We start from the raw sequence: 25,333 nt of genomic DNA, 5'->3' as shown, positions 1-25,333 counted from the left end.
GTGTCTATATAATGTATTACCGTATTTGTACAGTTCTGCCACACTGGTAGCTGATAGAAATCCAGGAAGTGAAGAAAAATGGCCTAAATGGTCTCCTGCTCCTTCTGCTATCCCACCATAGGAGACAAATCTTCCATGCCTCTGTCTCACATTGTTTGTGTTTGCTGAGATCAGGCTGATGATGCAGACAGGGGGCAGGGTGTGATCTCACAGGAGGCAGGGCTGGCTCCCCCAATCCCCTGAGTGATTCACCATTTCTGACCATCCAGAAGCAGGTGCAGCACTGATTTCTCTAATTGTGCAGAAGTGTGCAGTGAAATTAGGGCTGTGTTCACACATGTTGGAATATCATTGCAGTACTGCAGCGTATTCACAAAAATGATGCAGTAACACAAGTCAATTATGCTAAACAGCAGAAAGGATCAGAGCCTTATTGTGGGGCTCAACTTCAAAGATAACAGATGCTTGAGCATAATATGTGCGTGGAAATGAAATGAAAAAAAAAAAAATCAAAAGTTCTTCACTTTATTCCAATATTAGCATTACAGGTAGAGCATACAGTGTGCTGTGTGGTGTTACAGGTAGAGAATACAGCGTGCTGTGTGGTGTTACAGGTAGAGAATACAGGGTGCTGTGTTGTGTTACAGGTAGAGAATACAGTGCTGTGTGGTGTTACAGGTAGAGAATACAGCGTGCTGTGTGGTGTTACAGGTAGAGAATACAGCGTGCTGTGTGGTGTTACAGGTAGAGAATACAGGGTGCTGTGTTGTGTTACAGGTAGAGAATACAGTGCTGTGTGGTGTTACAGGTAGAGAATACAGCGTGCTGTGTGGTTTTACAGGTAGAGAATACAGCGTGCTGTGTGGTGTTACAGGTAGAGAATACAGCGCTGTGTGGTGTTACAGGTAGAGAATACAGCGTGCTGTGTGGTGTTACAGGTAGAGAATACAGCGTGCTGTGTGGTGTTACAGGTAGAGAATACAGCGTGCTGTGTGGTGTTACAGGTAGAGAATACAGCGTGCTGTGTGGTGTTACAGGTAGAGAATACAGCGCTGTGTGGTGTTACAGGTAGAGAATACAGTGTGCTGTGTGGTGTTACAGATAGAGAATACAGCGTGCTGTGTGGTGTTACAGATAGAGAATACAGCGTGCTGTGTGGTGTTACAGATAGAGAATACAGCGTGCTGTGTGGTGTTACAGGTAGAGAAAACAGTGTGCTGTGTAGTGTTACAGGTAGAGAAAACAGTGTGCTGTGTGGTGTTACAGGTAGAGAATACAGCGTGCTGTGTGGTGTTACAGGTAGAGAATACAGCGTGCTGTGTGGTGTTACAGGTAGAGAATACAGCGTGCTGTGTGGTGTTACAGGTAGAGAATACAGGGTGCTGTGTGGTGTTACAGGTAGAGAATACAGTGTGCTGTGTGGTGTTACAGGTAAAGAATACAGTATGCTGTGCAGGTGGGACCACAATGAAATCATAAATTACTGCAAATAATTCAGTAACACAATGAAACTGCAATGTGTGAACACAGCCTCGATGTTCTGCAATAGCTTTGGGCGGGGAATAGGCAGGGTGGGGGACTGTGATGAACAGCTGAGGGATCGCATTGCATTCTGGAACCTGTAGTACTGTGTACAACTGATAAACAAGGAAGTGCGGAAACACAAAACAGAACAACCCCCCCCCCCCCCCCCCAAACAAATGGATTTTTGGTAGTTTCAAAAATGGAACACATAGGTAAGTAATGCTTTATGCTTCTGCAAAATTTTCATTTTTTTAAACCTCTACCTGGAGTTTCCCTTTAAAGCGACTCTGTACCCACAATCTATCCCCCCCCCCCAAACCGCTTGTACCTTCAGATAGCTGCTTTTAATCTGATCTGTGGTCGGTTCGGCAGGCGTGGCCTAGAGTGTCTGTGCATTAGGCTGGCACAACCTCTCTGTCCCTCCTCCCCACCCTCTTCATCATAAGGAATGCTCTAGCCAAGTATTCTTCTATTCCTCACTTGTCTAAACACTGCACAGATGCCTTAATGATCCAGCGCATGTGCCGTGCTCACACAGGTGATGAATAGGAGAAAACCTGCCTGGAGCATTCCTAATAATGAGGAGGGCGGGGAGGAGGGATGGAGGGGTTGTGCCAGCCTAATGCACAGACACTCTAGGCCACGCCAGTTTGACACAGAGCTGCAAGTTTAAAACTTGTTTTTCAGGATAATAACTGCATCACCTGCCGAACGAACCACAGGACAGATCTTGGATTTAAAGAAACTATCTGAGGGTATAAGCGGTTTGGGGGGGGTCCGATTGTGGGTACAGAGTCACCTTGAAGGGAAACTAAGAAAAATCTAACCTGCTGATATTTCCCAATAGTGCACAAGGTAGTAAGGATAAAAGTAAGTTTCTTACCATTAGAAAACAGTCTAATGAGAGGTGTAGAAAAGGAGATTAAAAAGGGGAAAAATACATTTTTGCATCATTATTTTATTAAGTGCTTTATGTTTTTTCTACTTTTTGATATTTAAATTTGTTGGAACAACTATGAAAATTGAGACAATTTTTCTCCCCCAACAAAAATGTGTTACTGCTTATAAAATATATTCTATATACTGTACTAGTACAGTGTATCAATATTATTTAGCAATATTTTTAGATAAGAAATGGTATATTAAATAGACAACATAAACAGTAAAGTCTTCCGCCCGCTATACTTCTGCAATAGCCCAGTCAACTTGACATCTCAAAAATGTAGAATTTTAACCGACTGGTGAAAGCCCTTGGGTCAACCTTTAGGTTAAAATGCACGTCAAATCTGATCCTAATAACAACATATAGGCGAGCCAAGGGAAGGGTGATAATGAGATGGCAATGTAATGAAGAGTGGCAGCTACGGAGAGATTCCAGTGTATATTGCAAGTGAAAAAAGTCAGTGAATTCTGTTTCTACGGAGGAAATAGCATAATTATCATATACAGGAAAAAGTCTCGGTAAGAAACTGTCATTTATTCTAATAAAAGATGCATAGAAATATGCAGAATTAAATAGAAAAAAAAAAGTCCCCAGAAAACCCAGAAAAATTCTAAATGAATATGATGATGGAAAAATTTAATAAACCATACTCACCTTCCCCTGACCCCCACTCTGCTGTTTAGACACCCTAAACCCTGGTGCTTCTTCCTGTTTTTTTGTGACATCTTAAATTGCCTACTTACCCAATCCCTCTCCACAGCAGTGACCTGACTCAACCAGTCATTGGTTGCAAAGGCAGTTTCTGCAAAACAGGATGTCATGGGAAACAGAAAGAAGCACTCTCTCAATTGGCTGTTGGGATGGTAGAGGCAGGGGATTGGACAGGTAAGTATGGTTTACATTTTAATTCTGCAGCACTTGGACTGCAAAAATAAAATGTCTCTAGAAAATCCCTTTAATTTTAATCAGTCAGTAAACTCAAAATGTGTATGATCTAATAACAAAGTAGTTAAAACTTTTAATAAAGCTATAAAAAACCCTAATCCTAACACTAAAAATTATAAGAGATCTCACACTGCTTAGCTGTCTTGCCGCCTTCGTTTTTCATTCTTTCTTTTTTTTATTGGTTTATGACATTTTTGAACATCCATATTTTTAAATGACAAAGTCTATAGAATGCATAAATGCATAAAAAAGCCTCATACTTTTTTTTTTTTGGGGGGGGGGGGGGGGGGGGGGGGACACAAAAAAACTAAGAGCCCAAAAGTGTACCAAAAGTAAAATAAAAAACACAAAAATAAACAAAAAGGCATTATAGTGCGCTGTATATTTAACTACTGGTTATTTCATAAAAACATGCCTTATTGGTTCATCACAGAGTGGGTTCCCTGCTTGAGACCCCCTCTAGGAGCTTTGTTGTATAAGCAGCTCCTGTGCCGAGCTGTGCCTGTATTTACATATTTATGGTAGTCACCATGTAATACTACATTATGTTTGGCTCTCCACGGCTGGCCAGGCAATAGATTATTTGCAGGGTTATCTGGGAGCTGGATCTGGAGTGTTCACCTGTTCACTGTTAGCATGCACATTTTTCCTAAATGATGTCCAATCTGATCATGTCCAACTTTTGTCTGGAATTCCAGCACAGATAACCCCATAAAAGTCTATGGGAGCAACTGAATTCCAGATGCTTTCCTGTTGCACATCAGGAAAGCGTCTGGAATTCCAGATTTCTTGACAGCAAATTTAAAGGAAGGCCCCGCTCACTACCGCCAGCTTCCCCTTTGGCCCAGGATATCTAAGTGGCAGCTGGCAAAACTCGGATGTATCTGCATCCTCTTCCAGACACAGATACAGTTGTAAAGTGGGCGCTGCTAGTACCTGCCCCACCATTCATTCTCATAGTCTGCAGGAACCTCTGTGAGGTTTTCTCTCGATGTAGCAGGAACAAGCTTCCCCAGTATTGTTCGGCGCCTGCCCGGGGATCTCGTCCGTGCAGCAAGAGAGTGGAGAGTGCAAGAGGAGAGAAGCTGCGTGGGAGTGATGTGTCAGGTGGTTTTTTTTTTTTTTTCATAAGAAATCCAAACTGATTTTCCGGTCATGTAAAGGGGGTCTAAAACAGACGATTCAGAGAAAATCTCTAAACATGAGATGGTTGGACTTGATATTACTTGTTTGCCGCCTCCTTTTTTCATGGAAAGAAATAAGCATATCTTCCCATTACACCGACTATTTAGGCAGGCGCAGCAATTTGCAGCTTGGCAGTATGTTTACTTGGCGCAATGAATGTTATGTGTGTGATAAGTATGTCTGCCTGTCACTCTGTAAACCAACTGTAAAATAAATACAACAAAGCGAAAAAAAATAAAACAAAGACATATAAAAGAGAGAAACTGTTAAACTACCAGTTAAAAACAACTTTCAATCTAATGTGCTTGAAGCAGTTTCCTCGTGTAGCGGCCACAGCTGGGATGCCAGTAAACATAAGGATCATGGAACAATACCCTGTGATCGCCAACTGCAGACTATAAAGTAGTATACTGGGGCAGAGTTATCAATGTGAAAACCTGAAAAGCAGTTGAAGATTATAATAGGTCCGTTTTGGGTGGTAGCCCAGGGTCCTGATCTCCTGGGGGTCCCATGGCCACCCAAACAGACTCATACTTTTAGTGTCTCTCCCTGGGCTACAGTTCTTCAAATTCAGTAACATTAGATGGAGTACATACTGAAGGACCTTTAGCATGTGACTATGATGTCACCACAGGTTCTTTACAGTCTGCACTATGGAGGAGGAAGACTATAGCTACAGGTATGTGGAAAAAGGACAGGGAGGACAATCCGTGAAGAGAGGGATGTAGGGTGGCCAGTCTAGGGTGGGGGCAGGGGGATGCAGGGTGACCAGTCTGGGGTGGGAGTAGGAAGAGACAAGGTAACCAGTCTAAGATGGTTGAAGGGGGATACAGGGTGACAAGTCTGGGGTCAGAGTAGGGATATGGGAAAGCAGGGTCATGGTAGCAGTGTGTGTGTGTGTGTGTGTCAGGAAAAGGGGTATTTTAGTGAATTATTTTGGGGTCCAGTATCTGTATTTAGGGGTTTGGCTGAGGTCTGGAATAATGTTTTGCCTTGAATTGGAAGGGAGGGGGTAGTAGATTATATTATACTTTAACCCCTTCATGACACCTCTCTCCAGTCTTGCTCCATAGAATAACATTATACTGGGGATCAAGCTGAAGATGGATCAGGAATCTCCGCCTCCTAATTCAGGGGTACAAACAGGGAGGGGAGGATACAATTACGCCTTTCTTAAGGTATTTAGGCATCAAATTCAAAATGGAAGTAATTTAGAAAATCAAAAGTGAGCAGAGTGCTGCCGGATAATCATTTTTCATAAAACTTTACAGGTACATGGTAAATATGACATATCCCATACTATGAACACCAGGCTAGTGCTGCCATAGTTACAGTGGGGTGGGGGGCCCAGGCTTGGTGAAGAGCCCGGGGCCTATGTTAAAAGTTATTGCGCCCCTGCTATGAAGGTCCTAAGTGCTGTTGCATATGATGTAACAATTTAATCAAATACTGATAGCGAAAAAATTACAATGTAAGTCTATGGTACTCCATTCTCACAGCGGATGTTCATTCCACTATAAGTTAATAAACTTTGCGTGATAAAATGTAAGATACTGAGCAGCTGCTGTGGTAAAAACCATTAATGAATCCATTCTTACCTGTCTGCGCTAACCTCCTACAGTGTCTCCGGGTCCCCCACTCAGTGACAGCCCGCTATTGGGAGCTCTGATACCATTTAAATGTTTGCGCTAGTATATGAACACAGCCATGCAACTAGTACACTTGTGTGAACTTTCAAATAGAATCAGAGCTCCTGATATCATAATTAATCATGATGCGGGGATAGTTCCCCGTTCAAATTAATTCAAATTAATAATCACAAGTCATAGAGCAAAAAGACATGAACTGCACCAAAAAAATGATAGCGATATTTTATTACAATCCATAATTCAGTGGATACGGCCAGAGGAAACGGGACGCTGGCGAAGGGAGAGATGGAGAATGCTGGTGGGGTCCTGAAGCGGTTCGCGGCACTGAATGGGCATGGGGAACGGTAAATATACCTTCGTTATTATGTTTCCCCTACCCAAATTGATTTTTTTTTTTTTTTCTGTCGGACTTCTCCTTTAATGAATAATGTAAATGGTGGTTTTAACCCTTCGGTGTATAGCTTATATTCCATCTTACCATACAATACTACTGATACTTGGCAGCAGGGATATGAAGGATACTGAAATAAATTAAAGTTGAATAATCGGAAATGTTACCATTTCAAGACTAAATGGATTATATGACACTTGGGTGATATATGAAACGTAAAAACGTTCTTTCATAATGACATACATCATTTTCATGTATATCTGGGTATTCCATGCGGAGCAATTTACTATAAGTAATGGAAGTATTACTAGTCGTATGAATAGTCCATGAAAAGTCATGGAAAGTTTCAGATAATGCATTTGAGATGAAATGTTGTTCCTTACCCGGGGAGCCTAATCGGATATAATCATTACAGTGAACAGTCAGACAGCGTGGCCCTCATTTACATCACACAGTCAGTAAGCACTGCACATCATTTGGGTCTGATGAGCTCGTGAGGTCCAACTGGAGCATATTAATGAGCACATCTGCATGAGAAATGCAACGGAGTGTACGGAGGAGAAGGAGGAATATGCAGATCCAGTTGTGTAAGTGGCGCACAAATTACAACCATTTGCCACTATGTAGCTTCCTATCTGTATTGCCCGAGAACCTCTATTACAGATTGTATTGTATTTTGTGTCTTCTGAGGTTGAACAACAACAGAAAAGAGAGGCCATTGTTAGTATAGGTCCAATTCTCTGAGGTCACCTTATCGTGATGAGTTGGTACATTAAGTTTGATCAAACCGTTTGCTAATAAATAAAGAAAACTTTTTCAAAAATTTTTTTTCAAAAAAGGTTTTAAAAAAAATGTCCTTAAAACTAGTGTTATATAGCACCTGTGCTTTGCTGCAGCATTTTTCTGTTGTTGATTTACTGTTTGCCATGGCTGTGTGCAAACTGCATAGTGTGAACAAGGTATAGAGTAAATGTGTGGGCTGTAATTACTTTATGTCATGTCTTCTGAGGTTGCACAGTAGGGGCCAGTTCACACTGAGCAAAATCGTCGGTATTCCGCAATAGAGAGCTCGCGTGCCTCCACTTCCTCCACTCTCCACTTAAAGAATTGACAAGTCAATTCCTTAGCAGAGGTTCGCGAGCCCTCCTATAGAGACACTGTTTGACACACAAGCAGGTGGAATTCCGCCGATTTTGCTCATTGTGAACTGGCCCTAGCACAGGATGAACAGTATGGTGTCTAAGGGTCCTATTAGGGCCCTATTACACGGAGCGATAAGTCGCCAAATCAGGCCGATTCGGCTGATTATGGCTTCGAGAAGTAGAGACAAAGATCAGCTGATGAAACATTCATTGGCTGATCGTGTCTTTAGGTCCAGATCTAAAATCATCTGCACATCCCTATGTGTAAAGATGCGAGTCTGATGTTTGGTGTCTGTGTAAAAAACAAAAAAAAAAAAACAACGTCTACGTACCTTTCCACAACCCCTGACTCCCTGCTAGCTTCCTGCTGACTTCACACAGTACCAGGAGCGGGCCGAAGCAAGCAGGACGTCAGCCTCCCTTGCTGCCTGTTTATCAGGCAGTGTATGGGCTCAGTAAGGGAACGCTGATCTAGGAGATCGGTATGGTCTTATATAGTAGCTCAATGAAGGGGGGTGGTGGTTGAGGATGGAGAGGAGAGGGTGGAGTAATTAGATAAGGGCAGAGGCTGCAAACATTACATCTCAGCCCATGGCTTGATTTACAGTTAAGACTGCTCAGCACTACTCCATAATGTCATTTATATAAACTATATTGACACAGAATAGCAGCATATCTCCTTCTGTGTGTGAAGTATATAGGTGACAACACAGAGTCTAGTCTACAGTCATCAGCTCAGGAATAGTGTTGAGCGGATATGCGAAAGTTCACGTTCGTCAGCTCTCTCTGAACCTGAATGCTCTGCACTGGAGAGGTTGGTTACTGTCCTTGGGAGTCCTGGAAAACATAGATATGCCATAGGCTATAGGGCAGTATCCAACTTCTCCAGCTGCCAGGAATCAAATGCCAAACATTCTGGTATAGAGAACATTACTGAACCCAAACAGTCCAGCAACTCTGCTCAACACTACTCAGGAGCAACTGAAAATTACTTTCCACCATCATAACAAAATGTGAGATTGTTGCCTGTAGAATACAGCAGGAGCTACAGACATAGAGGCCTGTATATAACTGGTATAACAAGTCTCCGTGCAATGGTAACGACTTTTGTGTTGAACAGGCCATGGCCAGTGATTGGACAAATGGCCACAGCCTGTCTCGGACAGTGATTGGCTGAGCGGCCGCAGTTTGTCAGTGCAAAAAAACAGAACAGAAGGCAGAGCTGCAAGCACAGGGGAAGGCCTCTAAGGACACCCAGGACCATGGTAAGGTAAGTTAATTCTTTATTATGTTTTACTACAATCATCAGCAGTCAGCCATGCATCACTGTTACACACAGCGACGCGCGTCCGACAATCGTTTGATTGTTTCCAATGATCATTCCATCGGCTGATCGTTCTTTCTATTACACAGATCGTGAATCGGCCAAATTGCTCCATATAATAGGGCCCATAGGGCACTTTTACACAGAGCGACTATTTGTCCGATCAGGCATATTATGGCTCTGTGTAATAAAGACAATGATCAGCTGATTGTTGCCTTTCAAAAATCATCATACATGTAATAGCAATGTGCGGCCTACGGCTAAAGACTATGTAAAAAAAAAATAATAAATAAACTTTATACATACAATCTGTACTCCACGTGAGCATCTACCATTTAGTGTTCTATCACATATCTCATCAAGATATAAAGTACTGATAGTTTATGAAGGTCAGCAAGTGATCTGCCGTCTATAATATACTACTTCACTTGCAGTTTGGAGCTGCTGCCGTATGATCATCAGGGGTTCATGAAAGGCAGACTGAACAGGTTACACTGGCGTCATTTACTTTTAACTAATTTATAACTATATATTCATATTCATTTTTGCTCCCAAAGATGCACTATGTTTTATTTTCAAGGATGTCTTATTTTTCCATGAAGAAGAATTTATCTACTAGAATAGATCTAGTTTGATTATATGTAGATATATATTATAGTAGTTGTCATCAGAAACTAGCATAACCAGAAAACAGAAAGCTCTGAGCCATAGGACCTGCACTGCTGTAATGGCATCGGTACATGTATATTTCCGGACAACCCCGTGAGGATGATAGATGGCAAAATGTGCAAAACGTTTTTTTTTTTTCTTTTCTTAGTAAAGGGGTGCATCTTTTGAGGCATATCCAGGAAATCTAGAATTTTCTCATAGCATTATGAATTTGAAAGCAATGACTTATAACAGCCTTGGGGAATGCAAAGGTTTGGATTAAACAGATTTATCGATCAATAAGCTTTACTACTTTTCTATACGTTTACATGAAAACCATGGCTAACCCAAGATGCGGGGCTATTTACATAACATTACATTACATCCAGCACTACAAAAACATGGCAACTTTTCCCCCCTCTCTTGTCTCAAAGTTCAGGTGTGGTTTGCAATTAAACTCCATTTACTTCAATGAAACTGAGTTTGAAACCTCACCCAATCTGGAGACAAAAGAGGGGGGAAAAGTGGCCATGTTTTTGTAGCATTGGATAACCCCTTTAACCCATTAATCACCACAGGCCACAATAAAACCTCCGCCGATGCTCCTAATATCTGATTAAACTGCAATCTGGGCCCTAATATACAGTAAACCAATCTAATTAGATTTTCGGTCAATAAATACATAAGTGAAGCATTTCATCTTGTGGCAAATGTGTTATCTATAAAGATGAGTAATGGCAAAGAATAAATGTATGAGCGGAGATTCCAGAAGAGAAGCGGGCGCCGTCCAGAAACTCATTCTCAGGCTATGTCTATTAATGTCACTGGATAAATATGTGCGCTCCGAAGAAGAACAACCAATACAAAGAGAACACAACGTGACATTTCAGCGTCTGAAACCCTAAGAGAAATCTAATGACAGGTTTTCTTATATCTATTAGGGGGTTATGTCACTGATGTTATACTGAGCTATGACCGCTGGGTACAATGAGATGCGCTAAGCCATTCAGCATTTATTCATGTATCTGAATAGGCTAAGGAGATATATATATATTTATTTATTTTATTTACTATATCCAATTATTTCATTGAATGAAATGCATATTTAGGGGGTGACAAACCTGTTTTTTTATTTTAAGGGTGTATACATTGGTTATAGTTTGTGATAAATGGTTTTGAGCACCGGGATACATGACGGCAATCTGCCATGGCTTTCTGTCTCCATGTAGTGTCAAATTTGGAAATAAAATAAGACACATAGGACCACCATAGCTATGTACAAGGTCACTGCCTAAAAGAGACTTTTCTTTTACTTTTACTCCAGGTGAAAAAAAATATCAATATTAACTGGTGTCAGAAATTTTGATTTGTAAATTAATTCTATTTAAAAAGCTTCAGTACTTATCAGCTGATGTATGACCAGCAGAAAGTGTAGTTTCCTTTCCAGTCTGACATGGTGCTTTCTGCTGCCTCTTCTTTCCAGAACAGGAGAAGTTTTCTATGGGGATTTAGTACTGCTCTGGACAGTTCCTGACATGGACAGAGATGGCAGCAGAGAGCACTGTGTCAGACTGGAAAGAATACACAACTTCCTGCAGGACATCTGATAAGTACTGGAATCTTTGAGATATTTAATTAGAAGTAATTTATTGCATAATTTTCTAACATGTTTTTTTTTCCTCCAGACTACCCCATTAACAGCTCCAAAGAAAAAATACTGTACTTTTAGATGGTGGAAGACTGTAACCAGTATAACAATCAATGCAGTTGTGCTCCGGCTATTACTGGACAGTCCAGGGATGCACACATTTTCTTCATCACCACCCATCTAAGCCCGTAAAATACCTATATGGGCCATTTTAAGAATGCAAGCCACCCACGCTACTGACATATTGATACACAGATAAAGGTAAAGCATAGCAGTAATATACGAACCAGGACAACAATTGGGGAGATAGAGCAGGGGTCCACTATGCAACTTATCAATACAAAGAAAAAGTGCCTCTGCTGCGTCGCTGACCACAACTATTATTTAAAGGGGTATACCATTACGAGAAAATTGTATTTATATTAAACTATCCAAAGATATATAACTTACTAATATAGTGTTATCACAAACTTGACTGCCTTCAGTATATTTTTTACTTTAAATTACCCCTGACAGGAAGTTGTTTAAGTTTTTATTTTTTAATGTGGTATTGTCTCCAACTTTCCATCTCTCACTCTGTCTGTCTCTCTGTCTATATATCTCACTATTGGGACATTAAGGCAAGAAAAAGGTGTGTTTACAGCATGCCCCCTTGTAATGAATGATGCCTCAGTTAGAGGAGCTGCCAGGAAATTAATGCAGCAGGTGCTGTGGATTCACTGAATGCAGAGAAATATCATTCAGTTTTAACAGCTCTAAGGGTGCGTTCACACTGAGTAAAATCTGCGGAATTCCACCTGCCTCAGTGTCAAATAGTGCGTCTATGGGAGGGCTTGCGCACCTCTGCTCTCCGCTACACAATTCTGCCGATTTTGCTCAGTCTAAAACTGGCAGGAGTGCCTGGGAGGGAAGTAGGTAGGGTGACTGAACTACACTTGCCCAGAGCTCTTTCTCTATGACTAGGTTTTGTGCATATTACTAGGGTAATGCATGAGAATAGGTCCTCTATCACCTTCAGAGACTACGCTGTGGGAGGGGCTAATGTCTTAAATGTTTGCTGCAAGGCTCTGCCCTATGCCAAATCTTAACCAAGCCAGTGAATTCACCTCGACCGCTCGATAACCCTAAAGTCAACAGACATCCATCCTGCTCATATTACAGGGGTAGTTCCGGAAAAAAAAAAGTAACAGAGATTTGAAATTTACTTCTATTAAAAAACCTCCAGTACTTATCAGCTGCTGTATGTCGTGCATGAAGTGGTGCATTCTTTCCAGTCTGCCACAGTGCTTTTTGCTGCCACCTCTGTCCATGTGCTGAATTACCCCTTTAAATATTCCTGGATCTATAGGCAGTTCTGTTCATCTATTACAATAGACATTGCGTGAATTTAGATGAGCATAAAACACGTAAAAACTAAATTAAAAAGATGAGTAAAATAAGATTTCAGCCATCTACACTTCTTTTGTCTTACGTTAGAGAACTACATATGACACGCTGCACGAGGATTAATTACTGCTAGATAAAGCGATGCCCTCAGGTGCTATGTGGAAGGAATGACTGCTGGCTGATAGAGTTACCCCCATGGGAGTAATTATTTTATGATAACCATACCCTGGGGTTACCAAATTGCAGGATGAAAAAAATGTTTTCACTGCTTCCTATTCTCAAATTAATTGCAAATCCGACTAAACAGTAGTCAGTCATGTGACTGAGACTCCAGACATATTGTTTTGTTATGGAAGCCATTATAAGCTCTCATTGTTGTAATATTACTGTCCCTAATGATGTAACATTACAGGGCATTACTAAGATATCACGCTAAAGGGATAGGCCCAGATCAAGCTGGCCGCCGGCTCACCGGGAGGATACAGAATGTCTGTATCAAAGTACAATGATAAAATCATAGTCACCTCTGTCAGGACGGGGAGGTAGGGACAAGACACGACAATGAGCCCTGACGCTGAGCCCACCCACTGTCCTTACCACGAGGTGGTCCCTGCACTAGAATAGGTGTTACACAGAACAAGACAGACAAACACAAAGGGAAAGTCGACAGGCCAAAGTCCAAACCAAATGGGCAATGGGGTACAAAGTCAGATAACAATCGGAGAGTCAGAGGTCAGGCGGAGGGTCAGATAACAGGTAAATCGAGCAGCGGGATTAGGTATGGGGATCGCAGGAATAGACAGGGGGAGCTGGGATCAGGGTATGAACCTTAATAGCCAGCGCTGAGAGACTGGCTCGGCTTTCCTCTATGAGGATCAAGAGCCCGGTGTGGATCCTCATTGGATCGGTGCTCTGATCCTCCAGGTATCAGACAGGCAGAAAAGAACATCAATCAAACAGACCTGCTCAGCTGCGGCAATAAACGCTGGGAGAATTCAGTGGAAACTCTTGCATTGCCGGAAGCAGAGAAGTAATCGGGTGTGTCACACAGAAGCAAAAACCAGGCTCAGTTCACACCAGGCTACTGCACATTCCTGATTACCTTTTTGGCAGTAAAAGGGGATTTCCAGAAACAGCGCCACTTTTGTCTTCAGTTTGTGTGTGGTATTGCAGCTCAGTTCCATTGAGGTTAATAGAGAAAAGAAAGAAAAAAAAAGAAAGAAAGAAAGAAAGAAAAGAAGAGAAGAAATTATAAAAGAAAAGAAGAAAAGAAAAAGAAAGAAAAAAAAGGAAGAAAGAAATTAAGAGAGAAAGTAAGAAAGAAAAAGAAAGAAACAAAAGTAAAAAAAAAAAGAAAGAAAAGAAAGAAAGAAAAAAAAGGAAGTAAGAGAGAAAGAAAAAAAAAAAAAAAAGAAAAATAGAAAGAAAAAGCAAGCTATGTTTTGTTTTTTAAAGTGTAAAAAAACTTTTAACATGTCAAAGTTATCCGGGTCCAAGTGTTCCCTGCTCTGTGTCGGTGAAAAGAGTAAGGCTCATAGACTTTCATTATTAGTCCAACTCATCACATGACACGGAGTCGGAAGAGAGGACTATACTGACCAAGGACTTCTCCCGCCACGTTCTCACGGTCAGTAAGGGTGTTAACACTCAAACCCAGACTGAGCAAAAGTTTTGACATGCCTCAAGTTTATTTTATAAGACAGTTACAATTTAAAGTTGTCCCCGCCCCCTCCGTGATAATAGTTCCGACCTTCACTGCAGTAGGAGGAGCCCATAACTATGACGTCACAGGGGGATGGGGACTTTTTCGCCAACATAAGTGGGAAGACGGAGGCACAACGGAAGTAAAGCCCCTCCCAGATGACACTGTCCCCCAATGATTTTTGGCCAGAAAGACAACAAAGACATGCTTTATACAGGTAAATATGAACAAGTGTGGTTTGCAATTAGGCTCAAGTCATTCAAAACCTGCACCCAAACTGGAGACATGAGGAGTGCTGTCTCTAGAGGAAAGCGGCCATGTTTTTCTTATGCTGGAGAACCCCTTTAAGAGGCTAACCTGGGAAAGTGAGCCTTAGGAGATTCTGCATTATGTTGGTTTGCAACGGCCGGACGTCATCTTGCTATAGAGAACAGACTTTGGTAAGACTAAAGAGCTGGATTGTTTTTACTTCAATAATAATCTTCAGAGGGACGGCATCATAAATCCTCATTTCCTTGTTGCCGGGGAAACACAGTCCCAATTTGTCACACGGACACACCGTAACGTATTCAATGAAACATCAGGTTTTAGCCTAATAACTAACTTTAAAGGCGACCGTGCAGTGAAAATCAAAACAGGATTTCAAGTAAATCCCAACATAAAGCCAAGATGTGGTCAATGTGTATTGTAATTTACTTGTTAATCAACTGTAAGTGTTACTGGAGTACCATGATAAATCCCCTGCACATATACGCAACCAAACTCACAATCTTGTATTGTGTTTCCCATAATAAAGCATCTCTGAGTCTCAGTCACACTGATGATAGACTACCATACTGCAACAGAGGAGTGGCCCCTTCAGTCATATTCTTCTTCATCAGGGAGCGGGAACCTCCATCTGTTGGAAAACTACAAATCCCATCATGCCTGTCGTCAGTAAGCCCTGGTGTAGATAGTGTTTGCTGTACTCTGTGTGGCCCTATGAAGCTGGGGGCCATATGTATTACTGTAACATAACATGGCTGTATAACATTACATGCAGGACTGGCCAGAATTACCTCTGTTCCCTCATAATACACAGGAGGAAGAGCTAAAAAGATGGGTGAGGAGTTTGTGAGATGAAAAGGTCACATGATCAGTCCAAGTCACCTGACCATCATACTCTTTTTGCAGGGTACAGAGCTGAAACAGAGATTATCTCCCCCCGAACTACGCTCGGCAGCCAATCAGAGCCCTCATCTACCCAACTAAGCTCTGCAACCAATCAGAGCCTTTCTCTAATCTACCCAACTACGCACAGCAACCTCATACGCTACTCAGCACTTCCTTATATGGAGCTGGTCAGGGACTCCTTAAGGAGCTCGGGAACGCCTCTTTGACTCTTAATTCTATTTTAAAAAAAGCATTTTTCCACATTCTGGAAGCACAGACAGGTATATGAAAGGTACCATGTGTCTCTTTAGCCTAACACTTATCTAACAGTGTCAGCAAATTGGAACATGAATTGCAGCCAACAGATTCCCTTTAAAGTGACTGTACCCCCAGGCCCAGGCTGAAGCACTGGAGGCAGGCCCCCCCAGTGGGAAGAAACCCCAGCCACTCCATGACGTGACTCCATTAGAATGAATGGAACCCTATCATAGAGGGGCGGGGGGTCTCCTTTCACTAAGGGTGGGTCGGCCCACCTCCAGTGCTTCAGCCTGGACCTGGTGGTACAGTCACTTTAAATCCGCTAGTTAAAGTTGTTTTTTTTTTTTTTAAATGTTAATATTGATGGCCTATTCTGAGAACAGGCCATCAATATTGGGTAAGATTCCAGAGTAATAGAAGGGGTTGAGGCAATTGTCAAACACTGTGGCCTTTTCTTCTGTACGTCTAGTAGTGGCTCTACCTGGTATTGCAGCTTCTCCCTTTCCCATATTGGACGCCAGCTTGTCTGATATTAATGGCCTATCCTAAAGTCCTTTAATATGATTTACTAACACTGCAGAATTGCACTTCTTCGTATGACCTAGTAAACAATCAGAAAGTAGGTTCTGTGTCAAGACAATCAGAGTGTGAAGATGATTAGATTGTGAGTCCCACTGGGGATGGGGACCAAGGTGTATGATGAAAATCTCTATATAGTGCTGCGGAAAAAAGAAAAATAAAGCATCTGGGTATCTGCCTGTGACTGGGTTAGCCTCAATTCTGTATCTATTATTACACTCCAATAAATGGATCGGTCAGGAAACTGGTGCACTTTAAAATATGACCTATACCAAATTCCTGTAAAGGGTTAATCTCACATAGGATTAGGAAGAAGTCTTAATGGTGTTCTGGGCTGGATGGAGATGAAAAGGGAAAGTGAATGACTGCAGTTAGAGAAGATGCCCCCTGTAGCCACTGGATGTAACTGCACTATAATCACTGCAGAGCATGTACAGAACTGATTAGGAAGAACCTCTTATTTTATAGTTTTGTGCAAGGGGCCTTAGTGATTACCTAAATGACACTGCAGTGGTGAGCATAATCATGATAACCCAGCATCTATCATATATAATAACTTTCATAGTCTCTGCTGCTTGATATGACTTTTATTACTATTCAGTCCCTGATGTTGCGGGCCTTGTTCCGGCTCACTGTTCTGATAACACCTATATTGGAATAGATAGCATCCCAGCAACACAATAGAAACCGAGCTACATTTATACTTCGAAGAAAGCAATTTAAAGGGCAACTCCATAAATTTTTTTCTTTTAAATCATCAGGTGTCGGTGTTCTATAGATTTGTAATTTACTTCAGTCTTCCAGAACTTATCAGCTGCTGTATGTCTTGCAGGAAGTGGTGCATTCTTTCCAGTCTTAGGGTGGGTTCAGACTACGGAATCCACGCAGATTAATTCCGACTCTATAGACACCATTCTCTGGGTGGGCCAATTCCGCTATCCACCTAAAGAATTGACATGTCAATTCTTTTGGCGGAATGCGGAATCTGCCCGTGCATAGAATAGTATCTATGGCACGGGCGGAGAGACACGCGGCCGTGAGCGCGTTCTAGTGACGGAATCCACATGGAATTTATCCACGTGGATTCCGTAATCTGAACCCACCGTTATGGTAGGTTCACACTACGGAACCCGAGCTGAGAATTTCTGACGGATTTTGTAGCTCGCACCTGTATGCTGCCGCGTGCCTTTTCTCCGACACCATTGACACCATTCTATGGGCGGCCCGATTCCGCTAATGCGGAATCTGCCCATGCATAGAATGGTGTCTATAACACGGGCGGAAAAGCTACAGAATCAGTCAGAAATTCTCCGCTCTGGTTCCGTAGTGTGAACCTACCCTAAGGGTAGGTTCACACTATGGAACTCGAACTGAGAATTTCCAAGAGATTTCGTAGCTCGTACCTGTTCATGGCCGCGCGCCTCACTGCCGGCTACATAGACACCATTCTATGCACGGGCGGATTCCGCATTCCGGCAAAAGAATTGACATGTCAATTCTTTCGGTGGATAGCGGAATCGGGCCGCCCATAGAATGGTGTCTATGGAGCCTGCAGAGAGGCACGCGGCCGTGAACAGGTACGAGCTACGAAATCTCTTGGAAATTCTCAGTTCGAGTTCCGTAGTGTGAACCAACCCTGACACAGTGTTCTCTGCTGCCACCTGTCCAGAGCAGTAGCAAATTTCCATATAAAACCTCTCCTGCTCTGGACAGTTCCTGACATAGACAGAGGTAGCAGCAGAGAGCTCTGTGCAAACTGAAAAGAATACACCACTTCCTGCAGAACATACAGCAGCTGATAAGTACTGGAAGACTAGTGATTTTTAAATAGAAGTCATTTACAAATCTATATATCTGTCTGACACCAGAAGATTTTTCTTCCCACTGGAGTTCCCCTTTAAAGTCACATGGTCATAGAAGAAGAAGTTATTTCTCATTAACAGCAGCGAGCTTATCCTAAATACTCAGGCTTTGTGTGAACAAATGTATTTTTCTAATCCGGAATGCCTTATCTATAAATATACGTTGGTGTCTATTCCTTTACCCAGCGAAATAAAGACAAATGCTTTGCTGATTACCGAGCGGCGCTGATGCAGAGATGGAAACCCTTTGAATTGAAGCCTCGGCATACGACATAAATGGTACAAATATCGTCACTTTAGCGTTGCCATGACTACTTTTACCCTTGATAAATGACCCTCTGTTTGCTTTCCCTGCAGCCAGATCCTTTTCAGGAATTCACAGAGGCTTGAAGCTCCAGCTAGCTGCTGGTGTGCACATGGGAGGAATGAGAATATGGCCGATACCATATAGAAGGATATCCCAGGTGAACAAAAACACAAGATTTTTTTTTTGCGCTTTTTTTTCCTATGAATGATAATATCCAAACGATATTTCAAAAGGTACGACTGCACAAAGCAAAGAACCCTTCAGATGTGCTGCGGCCGGGCTGCTTTGTCAGGATGAAAGCTATTGATGGGTTTCAGTGCTGAAATAACAGACTGCGAGGTCGGGAAGAGTTAATGTTTAAGCCAAGTAATTCCTACATCAAACAAGATAAGTACAATGCTTGCTCGGTTTACAAGTCTCTTGTCGAGGACGACTTAAAATTCATAATACAGGGTAAAGAGGTCAGATATTGCTTATTTATGGACATTTAAAAGCAATGGCATCTTCAAAAAAAAAAAAAAAATCTCACTTTGTGTAGTTTACCCATAGGTCTTCATTAAAAATTTGCTTACTTTTGCGTGTTGTCTGAGCTCTATTTCCTTTCAATACTTGCGCACAGCCTATACGATTCATCCCTGCATCTGCTTTTCTCTATATTTAACCTCTGTGAGCTGTCCTTAAAGATTTCTCTCCCCCCTGTTTATTCCCTGTGCTGGTGTGTGCTCCCCCCTGTTACCTCTAACACTGGAAAAGCAGACTGGCGGACTTGTTATATCATTTTCTGATTAGCAGCTGAATTGAAGGAAATTTCTAATCAAGACTATTTGAATAGTTGCTTCATTTTGTATTCAGGAAACAAACAAACTAACAACAAAAAAATCAGTAGAAAGGTTTCTATAGTCCTTAAAGTCTGGCAGATATTCTATCAGGTCAATATACATAGAAAACCATGGTAAATACACAATGGGAATGTGAGTCAATATGTACGTGTGCGAGAAAGGTTTCTTAGTTCAATAAATAATCCTGGGCCTTCTTCATAGTGAGCAAATAGCCTGAAATCCTACATTTTTATACAGGTTGGGTCAGACAGAAAAAAAATGACAAAAATAAAAAATAAAATAACTCACTACTTGTGAAAAAAGTAGGAAAAAAAAACACTGATGAGATGTTACTGTAGGTCAATAGAGAAAGACGATATACTACACCTACAATGCTTTGTTTGTTGAACATCATACTTACCTGTCCACAATTCCCAGTGTTCTTCTAGCTACTGCCCGCTTCCCACAGCTGCCGTTTGAACTTCTCAGACGGTCTGTGAAGTCAATCACTCAGTCAGTCAGTCAGTCAGTCACTGACGGAGGCGAGATAGTGTGGTGACCAGTGATTGGCTAAGCGGCCTGTCACTTCACAGACCAGATTAGAAGTTCAAGCAGCAGCTGTGGGGATCGGGCAGAAGCTACAAGGACACAGGGGAATGTGGACAGGTACGTATAACCTTCATTTTTTTTTTTTACACAATCATCAGCCGTCAGCCACACATCACTATTACACGTAGCAATGCCCGGTCAATGATTTTTCAACATGTTAAAAGACAACTATCTTCATTGTTATCTTTAATAGGGTGCCTTTACACAGGAGGATGGATCCCAGTTTTTCCTTTATAACCTGTTCTCGGTTTATAGTCTATTCCTGGCTTTGGCTTCAAAAATCTGTCAGTTAGATCTGTCTGTGTAAAGGCCCCCTTACACTGAGCGATAACCTGCCGAATTGGCCTGATTGGGCAGATTAGCAATCCATGTAATGGGCCTTAAAGGAGTACTCCAGCGGGGGGGCATTTTTTTCCTGGGACCGGGGATGAGGTAGCTGATGGAAACGACGTCCACTCACGTCTCCAGTTCCAGCGGCGGGTCACGCATCGCGGCGCTCCGTTCCCCGGTTCCCAGCCGCTTCCTGGTGTTTGACGCAGGCCCAAGATGATACGTCTCAGGTCCGCTCAGGCAGTCAGTGACAGAGGTGGAATCTAAGCGGACTTGAAACGGATCCCGCCTCTGACTGGCTGAGCGGACCCACGTCAGACACCAGGAAGTGGCCGGGCACCGGGGACTGGAGCGCCGCAATGCGGGACCCGCCGCTGGAACCGGGGAGGTAAGTGGACGTCGTTTCCCTCAGCCACCTCATCCCCGGTCCCAGCAAAAAAGTGCCCCTCCGCTGGAGTACCCCTTTAAGTGTCTCAAGTTCTAAACTAGAATACTACATGTAACCATTGAAGCTATACAGTCAAATGACATAACCCCAGAATTCTTTAACTTCCAATATCTAAATGTGAAGAAGTCAATGTTGGGAGTCAGGCAAGTAACACTATGCACAGGTCAAGATTTGCCAGAGGAATCAGGGCCATAACCATTGCACAGACCACGAAATTCTATCACTCATAATATTTGACATCTAAATTTGTAGGACTCCATGTTAGTTAAAGGGGTTATCCAGAGTTAGAAAGACATCACCACTTTCTTCCAGAGACAGAACCACTCTTGTCTCCAGGTCAGGTGTGTTTTGCAATTAAGCTCCATTTACTTCAATGAAACGGAGTTCCATGGAATGGAATGGAGTTGCAAAACCTGCACCCAAACTGGAGACAAGAGCTATGCTATCTCTGGAAGAAAGTGGCCATTTCAAGCAACCTTTTGATGATGGGTAAAGGTATAAAATCTTGCTATATATGCCAGCGCCCCAGGAAAGCGCACACCATTGCATTTCCCTACATGTAAATTCCAAAATACTTTCTTGTATTATAAATATTCTTGCTTGAATGTTCCTGAGAAGTATCTACAGCTGACAGACTATTTCACACTAAGCTTCCTGTCAGTAGATGGAAAACGCATCGCCAGCACAATTCACAATGTTCCCAATTCGTATTACCCGTCAAGAATATAGTAAATGTAAAGCTGTAGTGTATGGTGGAATAAGCCATTGTAAAAAATACAATCCCTTTACCTATACCTACAGAGCGAGGGCTCCCAGACCCTGTCTGTCAATGCCAAGCGGCCACTCTATTAGAGAGGTGGCTACTCTTGTAAGCATCACACTCTATTGAAGTCTATGGGAGTTACAAAAAAACCTCTCCATTGAAGTTAAAGCGACTCTGTACCCACTTTGTGCCCCCCACAACTACTCATACCTTCCTGTAGCTAAGTTCTTGCTGGTGGTATGTTTATCATCGCTGGTGTCGCGATCATACCTTACTGTAGCTGGAACCGTGTCTAAGAGGCGTGGCCTAGAGCGATCGTGCCCTAGGCCAGCACCGCCTGTGTGGTGGTCTTCTCTGTCTCCCCAGCCTCCCGCTCCGCCCACTGACCGCCCTCTGTCTGACGCAATGACGTGTTTGGGTCACCGCCGCCTCTCTGGTGTGTCCGCTTAGCGCCATCCCCGCCCTGTGTTTCTGAAGTTCCTGGCCTATCGCTCTAGGCCACGCCTCTTAGACACGGTTCCAGCTACAGTAAAGTATGATTTTCGGGCACTGGAAAGCGACACCAGCGATGATAAACATACCAACAGCAAGAACTTATCAGCTACAGGAAGGTATGAGTAGTTGTGGGGGGCACAAAGTGGGTACAGAGTCGCTTTAATGGACTATGGTGACCACTAGACTATGTGTCAGCTAACAGTGTCCAGGCGACCTCCTTAATGTCAAAGGGCCCTATTTCAAAGGATGTTTATAATTCGGATTGAAGCGATAATCGTTTGATTGAATAGCAGTTAATGGTTAAATGATAAACAAGAAATCATTGATCGCTTAATAAGACCTGGCCTATCGTTGCTCGTTCGCAAATCGTTCACATGGAATAAGACGTCGTTCGGTCGTTCACAGTAGCGACAAACACAATAGCGATGACAAGACAACTGCAAGAATGATCATAAGTAATGATCATCGTTCCGTGTAAATGGGTGAACGATTTCAGGTCTTTTGCAATAGCGGTAGTTTGAGATTGTTTATCGTTAACAATTATGCGAACGATTCGTCCCGTGGAACAGGGCCCAAACAGATTAGGGTTCCTAAACAGTGTTGGACTGGCCCACCAAAAGACTGGAGGATCCTGGTGGGCCCCCAGCTTTAGAACCTGCACTAACATGGTTATAGAGAATACACTAGGGACATTGCTCTATATGTATCACTTCCTCAAAAAGAAAAAAAAATATTGGACTGGAGGGTTGTGATTTGTGATGTGAAAGCTAAGCTCAGCATCTGCTCTCAGCCCAGGAGGTACCAAAAGCTTCTTCCTGTAAAATAAGCATATTACATTGACAGATAAAAGCGCAATGGAGTAAATGGAACTGACATTAACAGCTTAGCAGTTTTATCTCTGTCATAAACTCCTTATGGATCTGGACATATAAAACACATATTGCATGTATTTCTCCTTCACCACAAATGGAATATTTAAAGACACAGTGATTCCCTGTAACAGCTTTACCGCACAAATCATATCTATGCAAGGACTAACCTCCCCTTATAAAAGAAACATCACACATCTATCAGCACCACGGAGGGGCTCTTTAAGGAAGATCTTTGTATGTATTTTAAGGGATTGTTCGAGGATTGGGGTCAGGTGTGATGGCCACATCATTACCTTCACTTTGTTGTCCTTAAAGGGAACCTGTCACCAAGACAATGCTATCTTATCTATCGGAATCATGTTATAGAGCAGGAAGAGCTGAGCGGATTGATATATATCTTTGTGGGAAAATATTCAGTAGAACTTGATTGAAATTCCTGCTCATCCTGTGATAAGGAGTCCAGTGGGCGGTGTCACAATGCAGTGGACTCTTTAGCAGGGAAACATCAGAGATTCCAATCAATAAATTACAAGTTATACTGATCTTTTCCCATAAAGATATATAATCAATCCGCTCAGCTCCTCCTGCTCTATAACATTATGTTGATAGCTTATGTAGTTTGTTCATGGTGACAGGTTCCCTTTAAGTAATTTTGGAATAATGCTTGGGAGCAGTCATTAGCTCATTAGCATCCAGGATGAGCATGCAGGAAGTGGTGTATTCTTTCCAGTCTGACACATTGCTCTCTGCTGCCACCTTTGTCCATGTCAGGAACTGTCCAGAGCAGGAGAGGTTTGCTATGGGAATTTACTACTGCTCCTGCCACAGAGGTGACAGTAATAAGCGCCATATTAGACTGATCCCTTAATGATCACAATATGTCTTTTGCCGGCAAGGCACTGGACCCTTGTGCAGAATACCACAGGAACTTGGATGCTTCATGGTCCCTGATCTAACGATTAAAAGCTGAGAAAACTTTGATCTTTGTAGTTTAACCCCTTGTATGCTGTGATCAAACTGCAATTGTGGCATTTAAGCATCGGGGTGATGCAATTGCTGGATAAAAACTCTTTTCTAAAGCATCAAGGGGTCTAATAAAGGCCCCAAGGTATTGCCATATATTTGTGTTTACTGGCATCTGCCTACAACAAGGCCAGTTAGGTTGCCTATCAATGTTATGTGGACAGGATAATACATTGCACTATACTATACATAATCATAGTCATTACGGCCAAACAGTTACACGTATGTTTCATCAAACCAGAGGATATTTCCAACTAGTGCAGGAGGTATCAATCTTAATGGAGAGGTTTTCTGTGGAGATTTACTACTGCTCTGGACAGTTCCTCTCACAAACAGGGGTGGCAGCAGAGAGCACTGAGTCAGACTTGCAAAAATACACCACTTCCTGCAGGACATACAGCAGCTGATAAGTACTGGAAAATGTGAGATTTGTATATAGAAATTACTCTGATAAAAAGGAATACAAAAAAAAACAAAACAAAAAAAACCCGGTACCCGTTAAATAATCACAGTATTTTTAAGAACAGATTACACAGGTAATGAATTAAGAAAGATATTGGGAGATGTAGCTTTTATGCTGCCTTTATACGGTATATATCGGGGTCCACACTACGTATATTTCAGTTAGTATTGTGGTCCTCATATTGCAACCAAAACCAGGAGTGGATTGAAAACACAGAAAGGATCTGTTCACACAATGTTGAAATTGAGTGGATGGCCGCCATTTAATGGCAAATATTTGCTGTTATTTTAAAACAACGGACGTTATATTGAAATAATGGCCATTATTTACTGTTATATGGCGGCCATCCACTCAATTTCAACATTGTGTGAACAGAGCCTTTCTGTGTTTTTAATCCACCCCTGGTTTTGGTTGCAATATGAGGACCACAATACTGACTGAAATATACATAGTGTGAACCCAGCCTAAATATGTATGCAAAATAGATACATTTAAATGTAATATATAAGCTAATAAAAATTAAAGAAAAATTGATTTAAAAAAAAGATAAAGAGAAGCAATAAACCGAGCAATTACACATCAGTAGATGACGGCAAATGACGGAAAGTCTCCTCTGTCCTGTCCAGGAGGCATTACGCATTAGATCGGCACATCAATGTCATTTCATTTCCATCAACACTTGCTGTCTTTAACCTATCCCCTCCACATTTACATTCTCCTCTGCTGTCATTCCTGCCTTGTTGTTAAAACACTGCCATCTGTGCAAGGACAGATCTAGAGCCCATTACAGGCGACCAGTGGCAAAGAGACCTAAATCCCTGCTTTACTAACTATTCCTGGCTCTGTCTGCTCGGATTTTTTGCAGCC

The 25,333-nt window shown here is 42.2% G+C and overlaps 1 protein-coding gene across 8 annotated transcripts in view; it reads right to left on the bottom strand.

Annotated features, from left to right (window-relative positions):
• The window catches only part of RGS6 (regulator of G protein signaling 6), a 290,618-nt gene that overhangs the window by 162,899 nt on the left and 102,386 nt on the right, over nt 1–25,333 (bottom strand). The gene's annotated exons all lie outside the window — the stretch shown is intronic.

The sequence above is a fragment of the Dendropsophus ebraccatus genome, chromosome 13 (assembly GCF_027789765.1).
Source record: "Dendropsophus ebraccatus isolate aDenEbr1 chromosome 13, aDenEbr1.pat, whole genome shotgun sequence".
Taxonomy (NCBI): Eukaryota; Metazoa; Chordata; class Amphibia; order Anura; family Hylidae; genus Dendropsophus; species Dendropsophus ebraccatus.
This window is presented reverse-complemented; position numbering and strand designations above follow the sequence as displayed.